The following is a 14145-nucleotide window of genomic DNA, read 5'->3' on the forward strand; positions in this document are numbered from 1 at the left end:
ATTACGGTTCGAACACTCGAACACCTATACGGATTCTCCTGCACAGTGACAGATATGTAAATACGGCGTTTACAAACCATTGGTTACGCATTACGGTTCGAAAATTCGAACACCTATACGGATTCTTCTGCACAGTGGCAGATATGTAAATACGGCGTCTACATACCATTTCTCACGCATTACGGTTCGAACACTCAAACACCTATACGAATTCTCCTGCACAGTGGCAGATACGTAAATACGGCGTTTACATACCATTTCTTACGCATTGGGGTTCGAACACTCGAACACCTATACGGATTCTCCTGCACAGTGGCAGATATGTAAATACGGCGTTTACATACCATTTCTTACGCATTACGGTTCGAACACTCGAACACCTATACGGATTCTCCTGCACTGTGGCAGATATGTAAATACGGCGTTTACAAACCATTTCTTACGCATTACGGTTCGAACACTCGAACACCTATACGGATTCTCCTGCACAGTGGCAGATATGTAAATACGGCGTTTGCATACCATTTGTTACGCATTACAGTTCGAACACTCGAACACCTATACGGATTCTCCTGCACAGTGACAGATATGTAAATACGGCGTTTACAAACCATTTCTTACGCATTACGGTTCGAAAATTCGAACACCTATACGGATTCTCCTGCAGAGTGGCAGATATGTAAATACGGCGTCTACATACCATTTCTCACGCATTACGGTTCGAACACTCGAACACCTATACGGATTTTCCAGCACAGTGGCAGATATGTAAATACGGGGTTTACATACCATTTCTTGCGCATTACGGTTCGAACACTCGAACACCTATACGGATTCTCCTGCACAGTGGCAGATATGTAAATACGGGGTTTACATACCATTTCTTGCGTATTACGGTTCGAACACTCAAACACCTATACGGATTCTCCTGCACAGTGGCAGATATGTAAATACGGCGTTTGCATACCATTTGTTACGCATTACAGTTCGAACACTCGAACACCTATACGGATTCTTCTGCACAGTGGCAGATATGTAAATACGGCGTTTCCATACCATTTCTTACGCATTACGGTTCGAACACTCGAACACCTATACGGATTCTCCTGCACAGTGACAGATATGTAAATACGGCGTTTACAAACCATTTCTTACGCATTACGGTTCAAAAATTCGAACACCTATACGGATTCTCCTGCACAGTGGCAGATATGTAAATACGGCGTCTACATACCATTTCTCACGCATTACGGTTCGAACACTCGAACACCTATACGGATTTTCCAGCACAGTGGCAGATATGTAAATACGGGGTTTACATACCATTTCTTGCACATTACGGTTCGAACACTCGAACACCTATACGGATTCTCCTGCACAGTGGCAGATATGTAAATACGGGGCACAGTGGCAGATATGTAAATACGGCGTTTGCATACCATTTGCTACGCATTACAGTTCGAACACTCGAACACCTATACGGATTCTCCTGCACAGTGGCAGATATGTAAATACGGCGTTTCCAAACCATTTCTTACGCATTACGGTTCGAACACTCGAACACCTATACGGATTCTCCTGCACAGTGGCAGATATGTAAATACGGGGTTTACATACCATTTCTTGCGCATTACGGTTCGAACACTCGAACACCTATACGGATTCTCCTACACAGTGGCAGATATGTAAATACGGCGTTTACCAACCATTTCTTACGCATTACGGTTCGAACATTCGAACACCTATACGGATTCTCCTGCACAGTGGCAGATATGTAAATACGGCGTCTACATACCATTTTTCACGCATTACGGTTCGAACACTCGAACACCTACACGGATTCTCCTGCACAGTGGCAGATATGTAAATACGTGGTTTACATACAATTTCTTGCGCATTACGGTTCGAACACTCGAACACCTTTACGGATTCTCCTGCACAGTGGCAGATATGTAAATACGGGGTTTCCATACCATTTCTTGCGCATTACAGTTCGAACACTCGAACACCTATACGGATTCTCCTGCACAGTGGCAGATATGTATATACGGGGTTTACATACCATTTCTTGCGCATTACGGTTCGAACATTCGAACAACTATACGGATTCTCCTGCACAGTGGCAGATATGTAAATACGGCGTTTACTTACCATTTCTCACGCATTACGGTTCGAACACTCGAACACCTATACGGATTCTCCTGCACAGTGGCAGATATGTAAATACGGCGTTTACAAACCATTTCTTACGCGTTACGGTTCGAACACTCGAACACCTATACGGATTCTCCTGCACAGTGGCAGATATGTAAATACGGCGTTTACATACCATTTCTTACGCATTACAGTTCGAACACTCGAAAACCTATACGGATTCTCCTGCACAGTGGCAGATATGTAAATACGGCGTTTACAAACCATTTCTTACGCATTACGGTTCGAACACTCGAACACCTATACGGATTCTCCTGCACAGTGGCAGATATGTAAATACGGCGTTTACAAACCATTTCTTACGCATTACGGTTCGAACACTCGAACACCTATACGAATTCTCCTGCACAGTGGCAGATTTGTAAATACGGCGTTTACATACCATTTCTTACGCATTGGGGTTCGAACACTCGAACACCTATACGGATTCTCCTGCACAGTGGCAGATATGTAAATACGGCATTTACATACCATTTCTTACGCATTACGGTTCGAACACTCGAACACCTATACGGATTCTCCTGCACAGTGGCAGATATGTAAATACGGCGTTTGCATACCATTTGTTACGCATTACAGTTCGAACACTCGAACACCTATACGGATTCTCCTGCACAGTGACAGATATGTAAATACGGCGTTTACAAACCATTTCTTACGCATTACGGTTCGAAAATTCGAACACCTATACGGATTCTCCTGCACAGTGGCAGATATGTAAATACGGCGTCTACATACCATTTCTCACGCATTACGGTTCGAACACTCGAACACCTATACGGATTTTCCAGCACAGTGGCAGATATGTAAATACGGGGTTTACATACCATTTCTTGCGCATTACGGTTCGAACACTCGAACACCTATACGGATTCTCCTGCACAGTGGCAGATATGTAAATACGGGGTTTACATACCATTTCTTGCGTATTACGGTTCGAACACTCAAACACCTATACGGATTCTCCTGCACAGTTGCAGATATGTAAATACGGCGTTTCCATACCATTTCTCACGCATTACGGTTCGAACACTCGAACACCTATACGGATTCTCCTGCACAGTGGCAGATATGTAAATACGGCGTTTGCATACCATTTGTTACGCATTACGGTTCGAACACTCGAACACCTATACGGATTCTCCTGCACAGTGGCAGATATGTAAATACGGCGTTTACAAACCATTTCTTACGCATTACGGTTCGAACACTCGAACACCTATACGGATTCTCCTGCACAGTGGCAGATATGTAAATACGGCGTTTACAAACCATTTCTTACGCATTACGGTTCGAACACTCGAACACCTATACGGATTCTCCTGCACAGTGGCAGATATGTAAATACGGCGTTTGCATACCATTTCTTACGCATTACAGTTCGAACACTCGAACACCTATGCGGATTCTCCTGCACAGTGACAGATATGTAAATACGGCGTTTACAAACCATTTCTTACGCATTACGGTTCGAAAATTCGAACACCTATACGGATTCTCCTGCACAGTGGCAGATATGTAAATACGGCGTCTACATACCATTTCTCACGCATTACGGTTCGAACACTCGAACACCTATACGGATTTTCCAGCACAGTGGCAGATATGTAAATACGGCGTTTACAAACCATTTCTTACGCATTACGGTTCGAACACTCGAACACCTATACGGATTCTCCTGCACAGTGGCAGATATGTAAATACGGCGTTTACATACCATTTGTTACGCATTACAGTTCGAACACTCGAACACCTATACGGATTCTCCTGCACAGTGGCAGATATGTAAATACGGCGTTTACAAACCATTTCTTACGCATTACGGTTCGAACACTCGAACACCTATACGAATTCTCCTGCACAGTGGCAGATATGTAAATACGGCGTTTACATACCATTTCTTACGCATTGGGGTTCGAACACTCGAACACCTGTACGGATTCTCCTGCAGAGTGGCAGATATGTAAATACGGCGTTTACATACCATTTCTTACGCATTACGGTTCGAACACTCGAACACCTATACGGATTCTCCTGCACAGTGGCAGATATGTAAATACGGCGTTTACAAACCATTTCTTACGCATTACGGTTCGAACACTCGAACACCTATACGGATTCTCCTGCACAGTGGCAGATATGTAAATACGGCGTTTGCATACCATTTGTTACGCATTACAGTTCGAACACTCGAACACCTATGCGGATTCTCCTGCACAGTGACAGATATGTAAATACGGCGTTTACAAACCATTTCTTACGCATTACGGTTCGAAAATTCGAACACCTATACGGATTCTCGTGCACAGTGGCAGATATGTAAATACGGCGTCTACATACCATTTCTCACGCATTACGGTTCGAACACTCGAACACCTATACGGATTTTCCAGCACAGTGGCAGATATGTAAATACGGGGTTTACATACCATTTCATGCGCATTACGGCTCGAACACTCGAACACCTATACGGATTCTCCTGCACAGTGGCAGATATGTAAATACGGGGTTTACATACCATTTCTTGCGTATTACGGTTCGAACACTCAAACACCTATACGGATTCTCCTGCACAGTGGCAGATATGTAAATACGGCGTTTCCATACCATTTCTCACGCATTACGGTTCCAACACTCGAACACCTATACGGATTCTCCTGCACAGTGGCAGATATGTAAATACGGCGTTTGCATACCATTTGTTACGCATTACGGTTCGAACACTCGAACACCTATACGGATTCTCCTGCACAGTGGCAGATATGTAAATACGACGTTTGCATACCATTTGTTACGCATTACAGTTCGAACACTCGAACACCTATACGGATTCTCCTGCACAGTGGCAGATATGTAAATACGGCGTTTCCATACCATTTCTTACGCATTACGGTTCGAACACTCGAACACCTATACGGATTCTCCTGCACAGTGACAGATATGTAAATACGGCGTTTACAAACCATTGGTTACGCATTACGGTTCGAAAATTCGAACACCTATACGGATTCTTCTGCACAGTGGCAGATATGTAAATACGGCGTCTACATACCATTTCTCACGCATTACGGTTCGAACACTCAAACACCTATACGAATTCTCCTGCACAGTGGCAGATACGTAAATACGGCGTTTACATACCATTTCTTACGCATTGGGGTTCGAACACTCGAACACCTATACGGATTCTCCTGCACAGTGGCAGATATGTAAATACGGCGTTTACATACCATTTCTTACGCATTACGGTTCGAACACTCGAACACCTATACGGATTCTCCTGCACTGTGGCAGATATGTAAATACGGCGTTTACAAACCATTTCTTACGCATTACGGTTCGAACACTCGAACACCTATACGGATTCTCCTGCACAGTGGCAGATATGTAAATACGGCGTTTGCATACCATTTGTTACGCATTACAGTTCGAACACTCGAACACCTATACGGATTCTCCTGCACAGTGACAGATATGTAAATACGGCGTTTACAAACCATTTCTTACGCATTACGGTTCGAAAATTCGAACACCTATACGGATTCTCCTGCAGAGTGGCAGATATGTAAATACGGCGTCTACATACCATTTCTCACGCATTACGGTTCGAACACTCGAACACCTATACGGATTTTCCAGCACAGTGGCAGATATGTAAATACGGGGTTTACATACCATTTCTTGCGCATTACGGTTCGAACACTCGAACACCTATACGGATTCTCCTGCACAGTGGCAGATATGTAAATACGGGGTTTACATACCATTTCTTGCGTATTACGGTTCGAACACTCAAACACCTATACGGATTCTCCTGCACAGTGGCAGATATGTAAATACGGCGTTTGCATACCATTTGTTACGCATTACAGTTCGAACACTCGAACACCTATACGGATTCTTCTGCATAGTGGCAGATATGTAAATACGGCGTTTCCATACCATTTCTTACGCATTACGGTTCGAACACTCGAACACCTATACGGATTCTCCTGCACAGTGACAGATATGTAAATACGGCGTTTACAAACCATTTCTTACGCATTACGGTTCAAAAATTCGAACACCTATACGGATTCTCCTGCACAGTGGCAGATATGTAAATACGGCGTCTACATACCATTTCTCACGCATTACGGTTCGAACACTCGAACACCTATACGGATTTTCCAGCACAGTGGCAGATATGTAAATACGGGGTTTACATACCATTTCTTGCACATTACGGTTCGAACACTCGAACACCTATACGGATTCTCCTGCACAGTGGCAGATATGTAAATACGGGGCACAGTGGCAGATATGTAAATACGGCGTTTGCATACCATTTGCTACGCATTACAGTTCGAACACTCGAACACCTATACGGATTCTCCTGCACAGTGGCAGATATGTAAATACGGCGTTTCCAAACCATTTCTTACGCATTACGGTTCGAACACTCGAACACCTATACGGATTCTCCTGCACAGTGGCAGATATGTAAATACGGGGTTTACATACCATTTCTTGCGCATTACGGTTCGAACACTCGAACACCTATACGGATTCTCCTACACAGTGGCAGATATGTAAATACGGCGTTTACCAACCATTTCTTACGCATTACGGTTCGAACATTCGAACACCTATACGGATTCTCCTGCACAGTGGCAGATATGTAAATACGGCGTCTACATACCATTTTTCACGCATTACGGTTCGAACACTCGAACACCTACACGGATTCTCCTGCACAGTGGCAGATATGTAAATACGTGGTTTACATACAATTTCTTGCGCATTACGGTTCGAACACTCGAACACCTTTACGGATTCTCCTGCACAGTGGCAGATATGTAAATACGGGGTTTCCATACCATTTCTTGCGCATTACAGTTCGAACACTCGAACACCTATACGGATTCTCCTGCACAGTGGCAGATATGTATATACGGGGTTTACATACCATTTCTTGCGCATTACGGTTCGAACATTCGAACAACTATACGGATTCTCCTGCACAGTGGCAGATATGTAAATACGGCGTTTACTTACCATTTCTCACGCATTACGGTTCGAACACTCGAACACCTATACGGATTCTCCTGCACAGTGGCAGATATGTAAATACGGCGTTTACAAACCATTTCTTACGCGTTACGGTTCGAACACTCGAACACCTATACGGATTCTCCTGCACAGTGGCAGATATGTAAATACGGCGTTTACATACCATTTCTTACGCATTACAGTTCGAACACTCGAAAACCTATACGGATTCTCCTGCACAGTGGCAGATATGTAAATACGGCGTTTACAAACCATTTCTTACGCATTACGGTTCGAACACTCGAACACCTATACGGATTCTCCTGCACAGTGGCAGATATGTAAATACGGCGTTTACAAACCATTTCTTACGCATTACGGTTCGAACACTCGAACACCTATACGAATTCTCCTGCACAGTGGCAGATTTGTAAATACGGCGTTTACATACCATTTCTTACGCATTGGGGTTCGAACACTCGAACACCTATACGGATTCTCCTGCACAGTGGCAGATATGTAAATACGGCATTTACATACCATTTCTTACGCATTACGGTTCGAACACTCGAACACCTATACGGATTCTCCTGCACAGTGGCAGATATGTAAATACGGCGTTTGCATACCATTTGTTACGCATTACAGTTCGAACACTCGAACACCTATACGGATTCTCCTGCACAGTGACAGATATGTAAATACGGCGTTTACAAACCATTTCTTACGCATTACGGTTCGAAAATTCGAACACCTATACGGATTCTCCTGCACAGTGGCAGATATGTAAATACGGCGTCTACATACCATTTCTCACGCATTACGGTTCGAACACTCGAACACCTATACGGATTTTCCAGCACAGTGGCAGATATGTAAATACGGGGTTTACATACCATTTCTTGCGCATTACGGTTCGAACACTCGAACACCTATACGGATTCTCCTGCACAGTGGCAGATATGTAAATACGGGGTTTACATACCATTTCTTGCGTATTACGGTTCGAACACTCAAACACCTATACGGATTCTCCTGCACAGTTGCAGATATGTAAATACGGCGTTTCCATACCATTTCTCACGCATTACGGTTCGAACACTCGAACACCTATACGGATTCTCCTGCACAGTGGCAGATATGTAAATACGGCGTTTGCATACCATTTGTTACGCATTACGGTTCGAACACTCGAACACCTATACGGATTCTCCTGCACAGTGGCAGATATGTAAATACGGCGTTTGCATACCATTTGTTACGCATTACAGTTCGAACACTCGAACACCTATACGGATTCTCCTGCACAGTGGCAGATATGTAAATACGGCGTTTCCATACCATTTCTTACGCATTACGGTTCGAACACTCGAACACCTATACGGATTCTCCTGCACAGTGACAGATATGTAAATACGGCGTTTACAAACCATTTCTTACGCATTACGGTTCGAAAATTCGAACACCTATACGGATTCTCCTGCACAGTGGCAGATATGTAAATACGGCGTCTACATACCATTTCTCACGCATTACGGTTCGAACACTCGAACACCTATACGGATTTTCCAGCACAGTGGCAGATATGTAAATACGGGGTTTACATACCATTTCTTGCGCATTACGGTTCGAACATTCGAACACCTATACGGATTCTCCTGCACAGTGGCAGATATGTAAATACGGGTTTTACATACCATTTCTTGCGTATTACGGTTCGAACACTCAAACACCTATACGGATTCTCCTGCACAGTGGCAGATATGTAAATACGGCGTTTCCATACCATTTCTCACGCATTACGGTTCGAACACTCGAACACCTATACGGATTCTCCTGCACAGTGACAGATATGTAAATACGGCGTTTGCATACCATTTGTTACGCATTACAGTTCGAACACTCGAACACCTATACGGATTCTCCTGCACAGTGGCAGATATGTAAATACGGCGTTTGCATACCATTTGTTACGCATTACAGTTCGAACACTCGAACACCTATACGGATTCTTCTGCACAGTGGCAGATATGTAAATACGGCGTTTCCATACCATTTCTTACGCATTACGGTTCGAACACTCGAACACCTATACGGATTCTCCTGCACAGTGGCAGATATGTAAATACGGCGTTTACCAACCATTTCTTACGCATTACGGTTCGAACATTCGAACACCTATACGGATTCTCCTGCACAGTGGCAGATATGTAAATACGGCGTCTACATACCATTTCTCACGCATTACGGTTCGAACACTCGAACACCTACACGGATTCTCCTGCACAGTGGCAGATATGTAAATACGTGGTTTACATACAATTTCTTGCGCATTACGGTTCGAACACTCGAACACCTATACGGATTCTCCTGCACAGTGGCAGATATGTAAATACGGGGTTTCCATACCATTTCTTGCGCATTACGGTTCGAACACTCGAACACCTATACGGATTCTCCTGCATAGTGGCAGATATGTATATACGGGGTTTACATACCATTTCTTGCGCATTACGGTTCAAACATTCGAACAACTATACGGATTCTCCTGCACAGTGGCAGATATGTCAATACGGCGTTTACTTACCATTTCTCACGCATTACGGTTCGAACACTCGAACACCTATACGGATTCTCCTGCACAGTGGCAGATATGTAAATACGGCGTTTGCATACCATTTGTTACGCATTACAGTTCGAACACTCGAACACCTATACGGATTCTCCTGCACAGTGACAGATATGTAAATACGGCGTTTACAAACCATTTCTTACGCATTACGGTTCGAAAATTCGAACACCTATACGGATTCTCCTGCACAGTGGCAGATATGTAAATACGGCGATTACATACCATTTCTTACGCATTACGGTTCGAACACTCGAACACCTATACGGATTCTCCTGCACAGTGGCAGATATGTAAATACGGGGTTTACATACCATTTCTTGCGCATTACGGTTCGAACACTCGAATACCTATACGGATTCTCCTGCACAGTGGCAGATATGTAAATACGGCGTTTACCAACCATTTCTTACGCATTACGGTTCGAACATTCGAACACCTATACGGATTCTCCTGCACAGTGGCAGATATGTAAATACGGCGTCTACATACCATTTTTCACGCATTACGGTTCGAACACTCAAACACCTACACGGATTCTCCTGCACAGTGGCAGATATGTAAATACGTGGTTTACATACAATTTCTTGCGCATTACGGTTCGAACACTCGAACACCTTTACGGATTCTCCTGCACAGTGGCAGATATGTAAATACGGGGTTTCCATACCATTTCTTGCGCATTACGGTTCGAACACTCGAACATCTATACGGATTCTCCTGCACAGTGGCAGATATGTATATACGGGGTTTAGATACCATTTCTTGCGCATTACGGTTCGAACATTCGAACAATTATACGGATTCTCCTGCACAGTGGCAGATATGTAAATACGGCGTTTACTTACCATTTCTCACGCATTACGGTTCGAACACTCGAACACCTATACGGATTCTCCTGCACAGTGGCAGATATGTAAATACGGCGTTTACAAACCATTTCTTACGCGTTACGGTTCGAACAATCGAACACCTATACGGATTCTCCTGCACAGTGGCAGATATGTAAATACGGCGTTTACATACCATTTCTTACGCATTACAGTTCGAACACTCGAAAACCTATACGGATTCTCCTGCACAGTGGCAGATATGTAAATACGGCGTTTACAAACCATTTCTTACGCATTACGGTTCGAACACTCGAACACCTATACGGATTCTCCTGCACAGTGGCAGATATGTAAATACGGCGTTTACAAACCATTTCTTACGCATTACGGTTCGAACACTCGAACACCTATACGAATTCTCCTGCACAGTGGCAGATATGTAAATACGGCGTTTACATACCATTTCTTACGCATTTGGGTTCGAACACTCGAACACCTATACGGATTCTCCTGCACAGTGGCAGATATGTAAATACGGCGTTTACATACCATTTCTTACGCATTACGGTTCGAACACTCGAACACCTATACGGATTCTCCTGCACAGTGGCAGATATGTAAATACGGCGTTTACAAACCATTTCTTACGCATTACGGTTCGAACACTCGAACACCTATACGGATTCTCCTCCACAGTGGCAGATATGTAAATACGGCGTTTGCATACCATTTGTTACGCATTACAGTTCGAACACTCGAACACCTATACGGATTCTCCTGCACAGTGACAGATATGTAAATACGGCGTTTACAAACCATTTCTTACGCATTACGGTTCGAAAATTCGAACACCTATACGGATTCTCCTGCACAGTGGCAGATATGTAAATACGGCGTCTACATACCATTTCTCACGCATTACGGTTCGAACACTCGAACCCCTATACGGATTTTCCAGCACAGTGGCAGATATGTAAATACGGGGTTTACATACCATTTCTTGCGCATTACGGTTCGAACACTCGAACACCTATACGGATTCTCCTACACAGTGGCAGATATGTAAATACGGGGTTTACATACCATTTCTTGCGTATTACGGTTCGAACACTCAAACACCTATACGGATTCTCCTGCACAGTGGCAGATATGTAAATACGGCGTTTCCATACCATTTCTCACGCATTACGGTTCGAACACTCGAACACCTATACGGATTCTCCTGCACAGTGGCAGATATGTAAATACGGCGTTTGCATACCATTTGTTACGCATTACGGTTCGAACACTCGAACACCTATACGGATTCTCCTGCACAGTGGCAGATATGTAAATACGGCGTTTGCATACCATTTGTTACGCATTACAGTTCGAACACTCGAACACCTATACGGATTCTCCTGCACAGTGGCAGATATGTAAATACGGCGTTTCCATACCATTTCTTACGCATTTCGGTTCGAACACTCGAACACCTATACGGATTCTCCTGCACAGTGACAGATATGTAAATACGGCGTTTACAAACCATTTCTTACGCATTACGGTTCGAAAATTCGAACACCTATACGGATTCTCCTGCACAGTGGCAGATATGTAAATACGGCGTCTACATACCATTTCTCACGCATTGGGTTCCAACACTCGAACACCTATACGGATTCTCCTGCACAGTGGCAGATATGTAAATACGGCGATTACATACCATTTCTTACGCATTACGGTTCGAACACTCGAACACCTATACGGATTCTCCTGCACAGTGGCAGATATGTAAATACGGCGTTTACAAACCATTTCTTACGCATTACGGTTCGAACACTCGAACACCTATACGGATTCTCCTGCACAGTGGCAGATATGTAAATACGGCGTTTGCATAGCATTTGTTACGCATTACAGTTCGAACACTCGAACACCTATACGGATTCTCCTGCACAGTGGCAGATATGTAAATACGGCGTTTACAAACCATTTCTTACGCATTACGGTTCGAACATTCGAACACCAATACGGATTCTCCTGCACAGTGGCAGATATGTAAATACGGCTTCTACATACCATTTCTCACGCATTACGGTTCGAACACTCGAACACCTCTACGGATTCTCCAGCACAGTGGCAGATATGTAAATACGGGGTTTACATACCATTTCTTGCGCATTACGGTTCGAACACTCGAACACCTATACGGATTCTCCTGCACAGTGGCAGATATGTAAATACGGGGTTTACATACCATTTCTTGCGTATTACGGTTCGAACACTCAAACACCCATACGGATTCTCCTGCACAGTGGCAGATATGTAAATACGGGGTTTCCATACCATTTCTCACGCATTACGGTTCGAACACTCGAACACCTATACGGATTCTCCTCCACAGTGGCAGATATGTAAATACGGCGTTTGCATACCATTTGTTACGCATTACAGTTCGAACACTCGAACACCTATACGGATTCTCCTGCACAGTGGCAGATATGTAAATACGGCGTTTAAAAACCATTTCTTACGCATTACGGTTCGAACACTCGAACACCTATACGGATTCTCCTGCACAGTGACAGATATGTAAATACGGCGTTTACAAACCATTTCTTACGCATTACGGTTCGAAAATTTGAACACCTATACGGATTCTCCTGCACAGTGGCAGATATGTAAATACGGCGTCTACATACCATTTCTCACGCATTACGGTTCGAACACTCGAACACCTATACGGATTTTCCAGCACAGTGGCAGATATGTAAATACGGGGTTTACATACCATTTCTTGCGCATTACGGTTCGAACACTCGAACACCAATACGGATTCTCCTGCACAGTGACAGATATGTAAATACGGGGTTTACATACCATTTCTTGCGTATTACGGTTCGAACACTCAAACACCTATACGGATTCTCCTGCACAGTGGCAGATATGTAAATACGGCGTTTCCATACCATTTCTCACGCATTACGGTTCGAACACTCGAACACCTATACGGATTCTCCTGCACAGTGGCAGATATGTAAATACGGCGTTTGCATACCATTTGTTACGCATTACAGTTCGAACACTCGAACACCTATACGGATTCTCCTACACAGTGGCAGATATGTAAATACGGCGTTTGCATACCATTTGTTACGCATTACAGTTCGAACACTCGAACACCTATACGGATTCTCCTGCACAGTGGCAGATTTGTAAATACGGCGTTTCCATACCATTTCTTACGCATTACGGTTCGAACACCCGAACACCTATACGGATTCTCCTGCACAGTGGCAGATATGTAAATACGGGGTTTACATACCATTTCTTGCGCATTACGGTTCGAACACTCGAACACCTATACGGATTCTCCTGCATAGTGGCAGATATGTAAATACGGCGTTTACCAACCATTTCTTACGCATTACGGTTCGAACATTCGAACACCTATAC

This window comes from Camellia sinensis, chromosome 6 (assembly GCF_055761805.1).
Source record: "Camellia sinensis isolate YWXY chromosome 6, ASM5576180v1, whole genome shotgun sequence".
In the NCBI taxonomy this organism is placed as follows: Eukaryota; Viridiplantae; Streptophyta; class Magnoliopsida; order Ericales; family Theaceae; genus Camellia; species Camellia sinensis.